Source organism: Diorhabda carinulata, chromosome 3, assembly GCF_026250575.1.
Source record: "Diorhabda carinulata isolate Delta chromosome 3, icDioCari1.1, whole genome shotgun sequence".
NCBI classification, from domain to species: domain Eukaryota; kingdom Metazoa; phylum Arthropoda; class Insecta; order Coleoptera; family Chrysomelidae; genus Diorhabda; species Diorhabda carinulata.
The window spans coordinates 22356788-22374800 of NC_079462.1; the positions used below are offsets into that span (position 1 = coordinate 22356788).

Sequence of the window (18013 nt, forward strand, 5' to 3'; positions counted from 1 at the left end):
GAGCTCATATTCCACTTAAGTTATCGTCGCATTCACCCTCAAATTTTGCCCGTCAAGTGTTTACACACAATAATATTGAGAGTTGATTATGAGTAATTCTCAAGTGTCAACTATGTAGTTTCTCCTAATTCTGTTTTAAATTATGCTAATTCCTGATATCCTCGAAAAATACTTTTTCAATATCAAATGACAGTTCAGGTCAATTAGAAATTGATTCTAATAATAGACGGTATAACAGAAAATGGGTCTCCAAGTGTAAGTATAATATTATGTATTCACACTCAGGTTTTGAGACAAATAAAAACAAATCTTTATAATTGGATATGATTTTATTGTTTTACAAAATAAGTGATGGGTGCGTCCACCATTAAAAATGTCAAACTTTATGAAGAAAATATCAGATTTGACATAATCACATCAGTGTTGCTGCTAAAGTAGCAGCCCTCGTAAAGAGGAAATTCTTTCAGAATATCCTTTTCTCTTCGAAATACTTTTCAAACCGGTATGTATTTACCAACTTCAAAAGTCAGTGAATGATAAATAAATAGACACAAGAGACGCTAATACGTTAATACTGAATAATTCTAAGGCAAAACACACGTAGAACAGCACACCAACTTCAATATTTATAAGTTGAAGTTATGATAAAACGATTTTCTAAATTATTAATGATTTTTTTCAACGCGTATTTTGCCACAAACAAGTTTAACGCCAACTGCGATTTAGGGCTTTCACAGGTTTTTAAAGCATTAAACATTTATTTGAATCATTATAAAAACAGTAGTTATTAAAAAAAAACCTAAAACTCGACTCACTTGTTGATACTAGGGGAAAGTGACGTAATATTGTAGAGATATCGAGTGGTTGTCAAACATGTCTGATAATCTTCTGGTCTATAAAACATATTTGGAGTATTTATTGGAATATAGATAACTTACAATTATCTGAATCATGTCTAGAAAATCTCAAAGCTAGTTCAAGTAGTTTTATTTAATTATGCAAATCGAAAGAAGCCATCTTCCAATACTTCCAGAATTTTTAATTCCGAATAATACAAACAAGCAAACAAACCAAAACTATAAAATAGATGTGTCTGAAATGATATTTTTCTATAAAAACACCGCTGAATGCATTTATTATATTACAATCTGGTCAACAGTGACCAATGAGCAATTTAATTATAACTTATCTAATAGAGTTTGAAACTTTAAATTAAGATAAAATGTAGAATGGATTGAACTAATGTTTAATGTGTATTAATTCTTCTTTCTAAACCAGAATTGTCAAGGTTGATAGCCTCGATACTGACATGATGATGGAGTCTTTCTTCATGACTCTGGGTTAGTTTATTGATGATCTGATCAACAATGTTAATTTCCAGGTTCCTATGGAGGTTACTATTGCGAACGTATTAAGTGTCATCTACCATGTTCCTCGATGCTTTGTTTTGGAATTTTTGAATGATTGCTTACTTGCTTGCTTTGATATATCCCCATAGTTAAATACCATAAGTCCATACAGGCTCAAGTATTTGCATATACAGCATAATCTTATTATGTAAAGACAGAGTGGAGTTTCTTCTAATTAGCAAGTACATTTGACTTTATAAAAGATACGAAACAAAAACAGAAATAAAGCGACAATAATGAAGATCCAACTTTACAACTATGAAACTATTTCAAGGAATTTTGTATGTTACGTTATGAATCAGGATATGCTACAGAGTGCGACTCAAATTATTCTTTTGTTCCCTTTTCTTGCGCAGTGTTTACAGCTGATCTATTTATCCACCTTATTTCGAAAAGTTCAAAAAGTGGGAGGGCTTTAGCTATCCAAGATCTTCGTCTACTATTTCACACGCTTACTTCAAGGGAATTGTGATAGAAGTACCAAAGAACAGTAGAGAACAAATAAAAATTTAAAAAAGAGGGGAAAATAAATGCCAACAAAAACAAAATAATAGTATAAAATATGCAAAGCTAAGAGGAAACATGTTAAAGTTCAAAATACTGCAGCACGAAATCATTTCTAGGAAGAGCTTGAGAGAAAAATAGACGTGGTTAAAATTACCAAAGATACCTGAATATTGCGAAATCATAGCAAACTTATTCATACATAAGAAAGGTTAATAAAGACTGCAATAATTATTGTGGAAACAAGCCAATTAGAACATTGCTTCAAAAACGAATGCTTTCATCGAGCGCACGTGAGTCGCGAGTCGCGCGCACGGTGTTTCGAGCGCACAGATTACATAGGAGCTGCATGGAGCGCATATTTGTAGGTATAAAGACGGTATCTTCAATCCCTGGATTTTGTTTTTGCTCACAAGTTTCGTTTTCGTTTTCTTTTGGCCAAAATCTTCCCTTAGAAATATTTAGGCAAACACAACCCAACAAAACCACCACATCCCCAGCCCTGCAGGGGAGCTATTTCTATATCAGGGCCTACTCCAACAAACCAACCACATTACAAAAATCCTCCTTATCCTACCAACCTTTAACCAACGAATATTTCTCTCTCCCTGTATTTAGCTTGAAACGTTTATTACCGTAAATAAATGGAGAAAAGTTATACAAGAGTTAACAACAGAGTAACAAAGAGTTAATACTTTCTCATCAATGAGATTATAGTCATAGACTCCTAACCCAACCTAACCATTCTTAAATTAAAAGGTTTTTTTGTGAAAAGTTCAAAATAAGCAATTTTTCAATTATTATACTTGGTATTGCACTCATTCTTAGAAAAAATAATTTTTTTTATCAATTTTTCTTCAATATTTTATATGATATTGAACATTTGCTCATTTTGGAAAATCTTAAATGTTGCTGATAGTTTTTCGTTTTGTCTTAATAATAATTATTCAAAAGTTCATATGTTTGCCCATTTCTAGGAATCTATCAGGTAGATGAAATTTTTTTGTGCGGTTGTTGAACGATCTTCTGGATTTGACACAGGTAGTGTACGCTAGATGTACGAAATGTTTTCTAAATGTACCTGCGCGCTCGATGCTTGTGCGCTCCTCGCACTCCACCTACAAAAACAAATCCTAAATATCAAACTCAAACGACAAATGGAAAGTTTACTAAACAAAGCTCAGAGTGGTTACACGACGATTAGTACCCAGGATCACAGATTCATATGACCATTGACTGTACAAAAAATGTAACATGTACATAGATTGCATCGATAAAAAAGAAACATTGATTAAGTAGTTTTACAAAACAAAAATTTATGTAATCGGAGTGAAGGAGAACAATATTTATATATAAAAAGTGTTAAATAAGGTTGGCGTCCCATTGACATTATAATAATTCTTCTAGATTATATATACATTATTTTGAACATCGAAGGTCGTTGAAATTTTCGATAATAATATCGAATTTTCAACATCTACAATCGCTACATTTATACCATTTATACCATTTGTCTACATCAACGCCCTTCTGCAATGTTTTTGAAATGTTATTTATAATTCTGACCGATTAAATACTCCTCCTCACCTCTACTCTCCATAATTCACATTCATGATTTCTTCGTGGAACTGCTTGAGAAAACTGATTTTAGAAGATGGTCTTGGCGAGTACAAAGTGGCATTATAAATATATTTTTCATGTTTCCCAATTCAGTTATCGATCTTAATGAATTTAATGTATCAATATTTTTCTTAATATAACCGAAATATTCATGAGAATGCGTTCAGAAAAAATACACTCTTTCTTTTATGATTCTAATATAAAAGATATCGGAGGTTCGTATACCCATTTAGACACCTTGTCAAGTTCATCTGACGACCTAACATAAAATTTCACTTATGTTGTCAGTTTAGTAGTCAGTAAAGTTAAAATGTGTAATACGTGAAATACAGGAGGATTGAATATTTGATGGAAATATTATCTTTTTTAGTTTTAGTAAAAAAGGTTCTGGTTATAACTGAGAGATTCATTTTAAATACGGTAAATATGAGATTCAACTTATAAAGTTCATGCATTTATATCACAGCTGCCAGATTTCGCGTCACATACGACGTCACATGACAGACCATTCGGTAAATGGGTACTTCACTGTTCTCAAATTGTCTTGAAAAAATTATCTACTACACTTTAATAAACTAAAAATGAGATTATTTAGCTAGATTATCGTTACGTGAAAAATTCAAGTAGGTACCAGTGATGGAGGGATCTTTACTATTTATTATTATATTTGTGTTCAAATAAATTCGATAGTCGTAAAATTGTAATACTGCGCCTACAAGCAATTTCAATCTTTCCTTTATTTCTATTATTTTTGTATCTAATCCTGTAGCCATTGATGTATGTTAGTGCCACAATAATTGACTATAACACGATACTTTGCACTTTTAAATAACATTTCGAATTCTTCTGAGTTCATAACCTTGTTAACGTCGCTAATATTTTTAATAAAAATGTTATGCTACTTTCCATCAAAAATCTTCTATCACCTATTTAAAACAGTGTCCTTGATTTGTTGGTGCTTAAAAACTTGATTCTTTATTGCTGCTTGTGAAGGTTGTGTCAATTTCTACTTTTCACCTGTATCTCTAGTATTTACCCATGTCTTCTATAAATCGAAATTTTCTATTATTTTCTATCTCTTTTAATGAATTTCAATTTTCGTTTATATCTAAAGTTCTTCCAATATCAATTCCAGAGGACAGTTACGCGAGAAACAATCAATATTTCATAAATACGCACGGCACTCATACCAAATTAAGAAATGAAAAATAATGTTTACTCCTCGTAATTCGGTAAACATCTAACAAACCGTCAGTTCACGTGGACTCATCATCTCCACTATTTACTAATAAAAACATTAAATTGTAAACATAAATGCATTCCTATTGGCTGAAACTGTGGGTAGACAGTTTCTTCGAAATATTCCGACCAGAAAGTCTGCGATAATCATTGACGTGGATTGGTGAAATTCATTTAATTCATAAATTATTCTAAATAAATAGAAACATGGCGTTCTCTAGACAATGCGCGAATGAAGACAATGAAATTGCACAGTGTAGTGAGAATAAAGACAGTTATGAATTTAATAATAAAGATTTCGTTATTATTTTATCGTTATTTTAAATATATTTGGATGTTTTAAAAAGGAGAATAAACAGTAATCTGATAATGCAATCATAATATGAATTGTTGAATTAACTACAGTAAATAAATTTTCCATTTTTCGAGTAGTCACGAAAGGGGTTGCTGTGGATCATTCACAGTTGACAAAGCTACTCAAGATTTTATATGTAGGACAATTTAAAGTTTATATAAGCAGAACAGTGTTGCTACATTAAAAGTAATACAGCAAAAGGTAGCAGAATACAAATTTTGTGAGCATGTGGTTTTAAACACAAAAAAATGAATAAACGAATGACAATAACCGAATCTTCAAGGATAGTTCGATGGCGACAAGATTATTTGCGTCAGATAAAAGACTACCGAAGTTCTAATGGACGTATGGGGTACAAAAAGGGCTCAGTTGATGTCTGGTACCCTGTTTAAACCAAACTCCTTCACAGGCGATACATTTTACTTGTCTATTTACGTTGTTATAATTTAATATTCAGTTGTAGCAAGTTAACGAGGTATAATAATGATTTTTTTCTAAGTTCCAAGTATGACTACAATTAAGTGCATAATGCCGTCCAATTTATTATGATTCGATTGCCTTTTAACGAATACTTTCTCGCATGAGATATACATATTTTTGAAAATATTTGTAAAACTAAAAATGACTCAGAATATATTTTACTCTCAACTCCGTATGACAATGTTAGCAATTTGACGGAGGAGATACTGAGATTTGATAACCATGCGTGAGTCCATTATGGCCCATACATAATTTGCGAATATCATATTTTGCCAGGATATATCAAAGTTACTGGTAGTAGTAGTAACTTCATTCCAATTATTTCGCCAGGTAATAAGACTTATGGTTTATACCCAGTCTTTTCTCTATTGTTCCTAGAATAACCCAAATTCATATTTCTAATATGATAATAAAAGTAAATACTTCTCAAAATAGTAAATACAACACACAAACCGCAATTGTAGATTTATTCTACTACTATTCCCTTTCAGCGCGTAACTTACCACTTAAATATATAAAAAAAAAACGAATAAATAAGTAACGATAATAAACACAAATGATAATCGTCCGTAATTGTATTGTGTCTCGCAGAGAGAGCTTTGACTGCTGCAGGGGTGGAAACAAAAGATTTATCACAAGTGGCTTCGACTCATTTGTACTTTGTACTTTTGGGTTATATACCCTCATTTGTCTTTCCGGGTTAATTTTGTGATTATGAGTCGTTTTAATGAAATTATTCTCAGTTTATGTAATTTGATTGTTGAAGTCATTAATATTGTTCTTTGAGTTAATATAAAAGTTGATTAAAATGATTCACCATTTTGTTCTAGAAGTGTTTGGTTGAGATATTATACAGAATATAATTTTCTTATTATTTTTTTCAGCATAGTCAGTTCCTACTGGCATGTAAATAAATGAGGCATTAACTTCAATTCGTAACGATAATATAGCACTGTATATAATAAATAAATAAATAAATATGACCTATGCTATAGATATTTCAGTTATTTTTTTATCATGAAATTTTAGCTTATTGTTTATATGGAATAGAATATGATTATTATGTCACCCAAGCCAATTAAAAGTGTTCAAATTATGAAAATTTTACGTTTACCAACTATTCAAAGAAGTAATAGTTTCCAGCTTTATAATAAAAAACACCTTTTGACAACTATGTTGGAATTTGTGGATTTTGATAACCAAGTTATCGTAGCTGAAGGTCTAACTATCGAAAGCGTGACAGACAGTGTAATTGTGAGTGTTGGGATAATGTAAACAATGTATTCAATACCTTTTCGCAGTTTAATAGAATTGCTTTTAAGTACTCAGCCTATCATAAAAAACGGAAATTTTTAAAAAGTTACGATTAATTGATCTAGCGATGCTCCAAGTTCTTCACCTCGTCTGAAAAATACGTGTTCTCGAGGTCTGCCAAATAGACCCTCATGGCGGCGATAACTTCATCATTCGACTCAAATTTTTGCACGGCGAGTAATCTGGAGAATAGGATGGATGGGGCAGTAGCTCGTAGCCGATTCGATCAATTTAGCCAATGCTGAAGCAGAGGTATGAGCAAGTGCCAGTTCTCATGGTGGAAGAACACTCTTTCCTGTACCAAATCAAGTCTATATTTTATGCACTCGGCGTCAAAACGACCCAATAATATGGCATAGTGATGACCATTTTTCCTTTTTCTATCTAGTCGATGAAGATCATAATTTGTGAATCCCACTGTTTCGATTATTTCTTTGTCTCTGGGGTCTCTACTATTTACTAGGGAATTTCTGCTCCATTTACCATCTCAAAACAATGCAAGAACTCCTTAGAACTACTCTTAAGCAGGTTTAAACACTGCTCTGAAGTGGTCTCATGGTTGCTATATTTCCGGACTGAGCAAATGCGGCATCCATCGTGCCAAAAGCCCATTCCTTAAATTTCACACAAGCGATCTTAGCGTCTCAGCTATCTCGCGCATTTTGAAACTCGCTAAACCGATTTTTGATCATTGCTATAGAAGGAGAAGTATACACAGCATCCACTCTTTGATATTGCTTTGCGATTTCTATTCCAGAAACAAGAATTGATTCATCGAACCTTACTAATGCTCCTTTTTCCAAATTTTTAAGACGGTGAACTTCCCAGCTCACACACCTGGTCAAAACAAACATACGAGTCCTATCAGGCTTAATTTTCAATAGTATTCATCTACGAAAACGTACTACACGATGGTGAATTGTTTTTTTGATAATGTTGTCATCAGGAGGCGAGGCTAAGTACTTATTGGTCTGCCTTCATAATAACATTTTGAAACACTGAGTTTTTCAATATTATTTAACTCTTCTACGGTAATTATGTAACCAATTGATATACAAATATTTTTTTGTACGAAATTTGTGAGAAATCTATGAAGATTTTTGAAACGATTGTTTCATTTTGGGAACACCTAACTAACAAACTATTCAAGCGGTACGCTGTGTTATTCAGGGTGACTGGAAAGTTGCCCAAAGTATATGCATCTTTTTCTCCTCCTACTCTATTCTATAAGCTGGGTTCGCGTAGATATATTTTAGAATGTTGTTAGTTTCTGTCTGCAACGCTTTAAAGAGCAGTACTTGTAATTTCAAATGAGTGAACTTATCTCATTAATTGCTTCTATTTTAGAGGTAAAACTATACTGAAGCATACAGAGGTTTTCGTACCAAGCTTGGAAGTGAAAGAGTAGTCAGTGAAAAGTTTTATATATTATATGGAACGCCTCAATTATCTCGGTAACGGCTTGAACAATTTTTATGAATTTCTGTGCACAAGGGTCTTGTGGCATAATTTCAGAGTTATTTAAGTTATCTCCGCCGAAGTTAATACATTTAGATGGCTATGACTGCTACAATAACAAATTTGACGTTTCAATAAATTATTATTGTTGATGTTTATCGAAAGTAACAATGGATCGTTAATCTGCAAAAGAACGAATTGATATTTTAATAATACTAGAATATGGTGATAGGCGTAGAAGTCAAGGAGAAACGTAATTTCTTTAATCATGTATATCCTAACTGAAATCCCATAACGAGATCTACTGTCAGTAAATTAGTAGAAAAGTTTAACGAGACTGGTTCAGTAGATTTATCCAAATCAGGGCGAAGAAAAATTGCATCAACGGAAAACAAATCTTTAAATGTTTACGTGATAATAAATTCCATCCATACAAAGTAAAATTGATTCAAGAGTTGTCACATGATGATTTTGATACACGTGAAGAGTTGGAAATGATGGAAAAATGTTACAATCAAAATGAACTGAATTTTTTAATTAATGTTATGTTGTGCAATGAGGCCACTTTTTGTATACATGGAAACGTAAATCGGCATAATTGTAGATACTGGTCACATAACAATCTCCAAAAAGTGAATGTTTTGGCCGGAATAATAAGCGACATTCAGGGCAACTTAGATGGTGTATATATATTCATTGGAGAATAGTATTATACTTGAGCTGGCTCGGATATTTCCAAATTCAAGTAATTATTTTCAATTACATTTAAAAAAGCTTCATTGTTAGAAATTTTCATACAATAACAATATTTGGCTACAAAAAGATGGTGCCCCACCTCACTATGCGTGTATGGTGAGGCAAAACCTAAATAATGTGTTGTCAAGAAGACGTGGTTTTATCGATGACCCCCGCGATCACCCTACATGAACCCTTTGGACTATTTCCTGTAGGGTCACTTAAAAAACATAGTTTATAAAACAAAACCTGCCAATATTCAGGTATTAGAAGATAGGATTACCACAGAGATAAGAAGATCTGAGCAGTCAGGGATGTTGCAAAATGTATTGTTTTGAAAATCGCATGACTTGTTCTATTGAAATGAAAGGACAACATTTTGAGCATCTGCTGTAATAGAATTTACTGTATGTTTTGTAAAATTCGTAATTTTTCTACTACAAAAATGTGGATCTACTTCTAACATAACACAAACATTTAAAGCTTTGTCTTCAGTAGGTTTTCAGCGGCATGATTTGGGAAAATATTTTACTTTACCACTTTCGTTGAACTTTTTACTAATTTACTGACATTAGACCTTGTTATCAGATTTGTATCAGTACATAAATTAGTAGAGAAAATTCAAATTAACCGAGTTTATTCAATCGTACTTATTTAAATGTACAATATTTATTGTAACTTTGATTGAGATACTGAAAATATAGCTATGACTTCATTTTTTTTTATTATTTCAGTTTAACGTGCCACACATAAACAATCAAATGATACACAAGTTAAATAGTGGACTGTTAAAAAATCTTTTAGAATACGTAAATTATTTATATTTTGTCGTGTAGTTTGGTGGCTTTAAGAAACTCTATGATTTTCTTCATTTCCGTCGGTCAGTTAAGTGTCTCCTTGAGGTTGGTTTTCATATCAAACTACTGGTATGCGGTAGAATATTCTCTACAGTCGGTGAGGATGTGCTTAACAGACACAGAACCGTGACAACTTTGGCAGACAGAACGACTTTCTGCCGATATCAAATAGGCGTTAGTAGGTTTTGTGTGATTGATATGGAGTCTTCTTTTTATCAGAGCTTCTCTCCTATTCAAAAAGATTTTTGAATGAGGTTCTTGAAGTTAGTCTTCAGATCATTGGCAAGCTGAACTGGGATTTCAGAAGGATTCTTTGTGGCTTCTTTAAGATGACGATCTGCCGACTCGTTTTCAGCAGTTCCAGTGTGCGATGGAAGCCAGATGAGAGAGATTGTTATATCAAGAGCAATCAGAGTTTAGTAGATGTCATGAATGTTTTGGACTATTGGATGGTTGGTCAATATGGTTGTAATTGACTGTATGGATGAAAGAGAATCGGTACATATGGAGATATGTTTATGGAGAGGAGAGATAAATTTGAAAGCTTGAATGATATATACTGTATAGTTCACCGGTGTAAACAATACACGTTGAGGGTAAGCGGAAAGAACTTATGAATTCGTGGTTTGAGTGACTGCGCAACCAACACCGGATTCAACTTTAGATGCATCCGTATAGAGAATTAGGTCGAAAGATTTTTTATGCAGAATGCTTTCTCTACAAGGACGCTAGGGGATTCATGGTTATTGTAAATGGTAAGTGAGGTATCTATTATAGAAATATTTCTAGTCCAAGGGAGAGAAGAAGGCAGTAGAAAGGTCAAAGGTTTATGTTCATGAGTTAGGAGGTATAGATGTGGTGGTAAGTAGCGAATGGGCAGAATTAGAAGGATTGGATGACTTCAAAATGATGACATTTAGGTATAGAGAATATTACATGAAAAATAATCAGTATTTCTTAAGGATTTCTAAAAACCATTTGAAAAAACAAAGTTCATCGTTTTTCCGGAAAAAAGAAAGATCTGACACAAAAATTCATAAAAATCGTACAAGCGGTTTCAGAGATGATTGAGGCGTTCAATACATAAAACTCACTCTGTATATAGAAGAATCCATATGATTAACCAGCTTTATCCTACATATCCACACGAATTATCATAATTGCATTACATATAAATAACACTGTGAATTTACTTTTGGTTTCTCATCATATTGGTCTTCAAGAAACCGAAGAAGCTGAACACAATAGTGAAGCAGTTATTAGTGAAATCACGAGTAAGTTGAAGACGATAGTGCACAAAAATATAAAACCGCTACTTAAATCAAAAGGGAAAACATCGGACAAAACGCAACTACGCGATGTAAGACCAAAAGTGAAACCTGGTCAGTCAATAAGCGAAAGATTACGTCAAGTTAAACTAACTAGGTTATGAATAGACTACATAAACATAACTTATAGTTACTTAATTACTAAAAGTAAATCTGCAAAATATGAATTATGCAAGACTAACCATAATTTCAACAATCAGAACAAAACAACAACGTTAAGAACAAGTACTTGACACAAACTCAAATACCTGGATCTTTTTAAATGCCTGAATAACATTAGAATACTGTAAACAAATATTCTCATTAGAATGAGAATTTCTATTCACAATTTTATCTGGTGTTTATTAGTTTTATATTCATATTCCATCGACCAATTATATAAATCAAAAATGATCACTGTTATGATAATATTATTGCAAAGAAAATTTTCTATTCACCCCATCTCTTGATGTCATAACATTACCTTAATTCTAATGATAACACTTGTTATTTCCATCTTTATTCCGAAGCATTACCCTCAAATGTTAAGCTTAAAATTCAAAATTTCTACCGTAAGTACAACCTGAAAAGGAAGGGGCGAGGGCCAGGAAAATATAAAAACACGTGCCAAGAGGGTAAAGAGAGAGAGAGAGAGAGAGAAAGAGCTATTGGGGGGAATAGAGTAGAGGGAGTAAGTTCTTACAACTCATTTATTATTCATTTTGGCTTCACTTGTTAGAGAGGCGCGTGCTTTCGCCCTCTACATTTCCTGTCCTTGTTTCCTGTATAATGACAACGGTGCGATAGCAATCTTGAATTCTACTGACAGTGCCTCTTCCGTTATACTAAGTGGCGGAAGATAATTATAAAATGCCATCAAAATACGGAGCAAAACATGCAGTAACAAAATTCTATTACTTCCAAAATGTTGAAAACATTTTGAAATTACGAACCTAATAAATAAATTTCATCGATAAACTCCAATTTATATATTACAAAGAATAAAACTTCGATCTTCTGATTCACCACAAGTTTATCATAATTTTGAAAGAGACCAAATTTCAATATTTATTTATAATATCAAATCACCAATGTGTTACATCGCCTAAATACTGCTTCTATTCGTCTTGGCATATTATAATCTAACATTTTGCAGTCATGTAGTGTAAAATTTGTCGCAATCCTAGAAGGGCTCTTTTATCCGAAGCTTGACTTCATCTTAAGCTACACGGTTTCAATAGACAAGGGTTTTAGACTGTGATATTGTTTTTGACATACCATTCTTCAGTTTCTCAATCTTATCAATCAATCTCAATGCATTCATTATTATTTGAACTTATGAATTTGAGGCATTAATTTAATTTGATGCACATTAAGATGATTATCAGCATAAAACCTTCAAATAAGTGTAAATTTTCTACTCCACTGATAAGGATCTTCAAATCATAACAGAATCCGGAAACTCTAAATTATTTTTAACAGTCATTCTGAAGTTCCAAATACCATTTGTATTTTTTTGTCCAGACTGTATACGTATTTTTGTTTTGAATTTTTATCAGTAAGGGCCTCAATTTTGCTTACGATATAAAGATTTAAAAGGCGAATCAAAAGCAAAAAATAAAAACCTACCTTGTAAGTTTTAGGACCTAGCATTTGGCTCTTGCAACATTTTTTGTCATTGTTTTATTCCATAATATTTTCAATAACGCCCTCTTTGCATGATAATCTTTTTCAATACTTTTAAATTGATTTCCGAATCTCGTTGTGTCGAAATACCTTATATCTTATTAGCGGAATCGGCAAACGTTGTTTTGCCGTATAAATTATTTCTATGAAACATTTTATTGTTCAATAAAAATAACTGACTTACTATAAGTGGGTAGGGATGTACTTAAATCGAAAGCATTGTAGACAATGACAGTATGCGTTATTTAGGTTAATAAATTATTATTTATCAAAGAAACGAATATATTTTAAATGACAATTCTTGATAGCTTTCGAGCATCAAAAATGATTTTTCATATTTTCACTATTAATTATGGCAGTTGGAAAAAAGGAAAAATTAATCTCTCAGTGCAATAAAGTGTACAATATTCTTGGTTAGTCCCTCTTTATCCTTTATAAACAAATTGGATGCTTTTCCCACGCAAGAACATACCATATATAGTTGTCGGTGGGAAAAACATGGTGTTTCCAAATCTAAATAACATATAGACAACGTCTGGACTTATTCATTGTCATTGCGAATGCCAATCTAATTGGGAGTTGATATCAATGGGCACATCTGTAGGAATCATAGGGATTCGTGGCAAAAATACATTTTTTCCATTGATTATTCAATTACTAATCGTGGGCCATTACACAGCAGTGGTGGGTTCAAATTACAGAGCAAAATAATCGTAGATCAATCCTTCAATTGTAAATGGTGTGTTGGCATTCCTGGCGAATCCAATGTATTTGAAAACTCAATTAGATAAATAACAGCTTAGTTGAGATCGCAAACTTCATCGATAGATTTGTATGACACCAAGTCCCAAGGCAACAACTGTTTTTTCTTGAAAATTTAACGTTCAATTTTTTGCTGTCAAAATCGCTCTTGCTGCCAACCAATTATGAATTTTATATTGTATGTGTATGTCAGAAAATTCGCTCATCTTCGAGCTCTTATATCTAGATTTGATTGTTCGTCGACTCAAATTGGCTCCTTTGCGTTTACTGGCATTGCTTACTGTACATAGAACATATAAATAAATCAAGTTAAAATAGTTATTGCTGATAAACAGTGACTTAATATTGTATTCGTTTGCTTATTATTTAACTACCTTTCACATTAATAAAACACGTTTCTGTTTTGATTTAAAACTATTTCCATAAAATATTAGGTACAATATGTACAGGTATAGTAATGGTCGTTAGTTAATAATAAATTTACGATAAGTGTAATGGATAGAGTTGCACAGAAAAATTAAAATAACACGTATAATAGTCACTGCTATGATCAGTACCCAAATAAAACTGAAAAAATGGCCGAAAACTGTATATATATGTTTGCTGGATGAGAGGTGACAACGGAAGAGCTGATAAATGAATAGTTGATCAGTCATCGACCGGCGAAGGTAGAAGATCAAATTAAATTTGAAAAAAAAACATAATTAAAGGAAATTGGAATTATAAACTTTGAATAAGAATTTATCGTCCTACAATTATTATATTCTATTGCCATCTGGCAATAGGGTTATTACGGATCTGTGGCTAAAATTAAAAATAAAAATCCCGATGGAACAATAGAGGTTGATCGTAGAAGAGTGAAAAATTGAGACCAATATAAACTTTTTTATTCTAAGTGATGACAAAATAAAAATTTTGCCAAAAAACTTAAAGTTCATAATAAGGGTTGATCGTAGTAGGTTGAAATTTAGGGTTATATGTATTTTTGAATTCTGTATCATAAACAAATAAAAACGAAAAATTTCACCCAAAAAATATTAAAAAAATATGCACATAAAATTTGAGTTTTTGTATTTCACGTCAGTTAACGTAAAAACTATTACAGTTACAGATATGAGACCTGGTTTATTCAACTTTTCAGGTCAAAATACGTATAGATCAAACAAATTTGCACAACAATTTCAAAAGATTTCAATTTCAATGGAAATTGACGGTACCAGCATTGAACAGATTATGGAAACTAACTACTTAGGCATCACACTATCAAGCTATGTAGATGTAGAATCAGAAGTAAAAAAACAAATACAGAAAGCCAATAGAGCAGCAGGATGCCTCAATAATACAATATGGAGAAACAAACATATTAGAACGGAAACTAAGACTAGAATTTACAAAGCACACACACAGCAGAAACGCGACCGGACACGTCCAAAACACAAAGAATGTTGGAAACAGCTGAGATGAGAGAACTGAGGAGAATAACGGAGAACACACTGAGAGATCGAGTAAGTAGCGACAACATTAGAACAACATGTAACGAGGAGAAGATTAACGAGTGGTTATTGAATAGAAAAAAATAATGGAAATGAAAATCATAAGAGACAAATCGCCGGCCGAGAGAAGTGTCGGTCGACACCGGAAAAGATGAAGCGATAGTATAACTTAAAAGCACAACAAAAGAAAGAAACAGTCAGAATTGCATATAGAAAATATAGAAGAAGAAGAAGAAGAAGAATTTCAGACCCGAGACATCAATATGGCTTCTTATTATTGGTGGATCAGGAATCCGGGCGAAATCTATCGCTCACTATAACTCGCTTACGAAGCGTTTTTGGAAGTTTTCTTATGTGAACTTTTTTCCTTATATTTACCTATAAAATCATTTTCAGACAGATTGGAGTACTATTCCGAATCGCCCTGTATAAGATTAACATTGCCAGCGATTTGCGAATGATTTTGCAAATAAAGAATCACTTCTCTTTCAGTATTAACTCACGAGTAGTTAAAATTAATGCTTTGAAAATGGATTAAGTCAAAAGTAGTAACTTAACAAGTCAATTATTATTATATGTTTTACGATGCATAAAATTTTTTCAACAATACACATTCAATTCGTCTTTTACATATATTTTACTGAACACTAACCATATTATTGAAAATACCATTTGTACACAACAACTTTTCAAAAACGTTTCATGTTCTAGTCAGTTGGACCAACTTTTCTTAAGCTTTATATAACGAAATTAAATTGTAAAAATGGTTAACTACTTATCAAAACTAGTGTAGCCTCTTCTAGAAGATTTTTCTAATGATTATTTTTAAAACCCGTGACTTGGTCAAACATATAGCAACCAATTCCAGAACGAAATGATGAAATTGTTTTCTTATATAAATTCCACATAAAACATTTCTGTTTTGTTTGTTATAACTTGCACTTGCAGATAAAATCCATAATTAATAGGAAGCATTGGAAAGAAATGAATATCATACCACAGATTAATCGCTGATAATATTATATTAATAAAGACATTTAAATTCAAAAATTTTTACATTGTAGCTGGAAGTAACAATGATTGTAAAATGATCTTATGATTACTTCATAAAATCAGTATATTTCAATGAAAGTAAAGATAAATTAAAATTATAAATTATTTATGAGCTCATTAAATTTTCATCTAGTTCCAATAGAAGCTGAGAATAAATTATTTATGATGTTTTTTATCGGTATTGGGGCGTTTTATTTATAATTGGTGAAAGTAACTGTTAACACGTGATAATGAATGAAAATGAAATTCAATTATGGGAAAATACATTTATCCCTGATTATTAGGAACCTGTGAACTAGAAGGGGTTATTGGTTCTATTTTTTGTTTGAGGCATATATATAGATCTAACCGATAATGGGACATTTTTTATAGCTGATTTTGCTCTGAAATTATTGCGTCTCTATAAAAATAATTGCATTGCATTTTGAGACGTGTTGCTTGTAGGCTATAAAATAACGCTCAAAGAAAAATTTTTGTTATCAAAATTATACTCTCTTGGCATTAGCTGAAAGCTGGATTAGATTTCTTTAATTATTAACACGCAACTAGTGATGACATTTTCACATTCATTAACACCATTTTGTATAAATAAATACAGCTTGACTCGCTTTATCAATTTCAGAAAGGTCGTTGCAGGGCTATCCACTTAGGAACGTGGAGCCCGACCTTTACCTACCTACTCCACGTTCAGAATTAGTTAAGGGTTTAATATTCAAAATCAATCAATTGCACTCCTTCTCACGTTATCTAAGATCATAGAAAGATTAGTCAAAAAGAGCCTTTATCATTTCTGTTTAAATATAAAATACTTACTATCCATCAATTTGGGTTAATCATACAGTAGTACGATTTCAAGGGAACACCTCTCGCAAATCATACCTTACCAACAGAAGTCAGCTTGTAAGGGTTGATACAACGACGTCATCTTGCAAGCCAATAGAATGTAAAGTACCCCAAGGCTCAGTACTAGGCCTTATTTTTTTTCTTCTCTTTATAAACGAGGTATCAGAGGTAAAATATGTCTATTTGCAAAAATACCACCAGTGACGTCGTTTAATCTGTAAACTTCTTAGGGCTTGTTGTGGATAATTCCTTGAAATGGGGGTTACATATTGCTGCATTATCTCAAAAATTAAGTTCCTCCTGTTTTGCGCTGGGATCAGTTTCCAAAGGAATGAACTTATCAATCTCAGTTTATTATACCCTTAATGTCTTTCCTTTCTGGAGTACCTGTGGTGCGACTCAATTTGAGTGAATCTTTAAACTACAAAAGAGGGCTGGTAGATATTTACTCACTACCAGGACTTCGTAGAACTTAGAAACGCACTTGCCTATTGAAATCAAATCGATATCATCTTTTCCCGCATTCCGAAATAATTTGAGGGAATATTTACTGGAAAATACCTTCTACTCTGTAGATAATTTCTATTCTAATAATAATATTTAATTCCAGGCATGCTGCGTACTGATTTAATTATGCTATGGACTCATATTCTAATTATTACCTATTACTATTACCCATAATTTCCTCACTCATTGTGGTTTCCTTCTGTATATTGAAATTATATTGTATTTGTATCATTATTTAGTTATTGTTATGTTTGTGTTGTAGTTTTTACAAGATTTTGTCCTCAAATTGTAACAATTTTTTGACAATAAAGCATTTCTCTCTCTTTTTCATCTAGCAATTTTATTATAATTCTGTAAAAACTGTTTCAAAATTACCCATACAATCTAATAT

The 18013-nt window shown here is 32.2% G+C and overlaps 1 protein-coding gene across 2 annotated transcripts in view; it reads right to left on the bottom strand.

Moving 5' to 3' along the window:
- The window catches only part of LOC130891145 (inhibitory POU protein), a 107974-nt gene that overhangs the window by 39567 nt on the left and 50394 nt on the right, over window positions 1–18013 (bottom strand). The window lies entirely within an intron of this gene.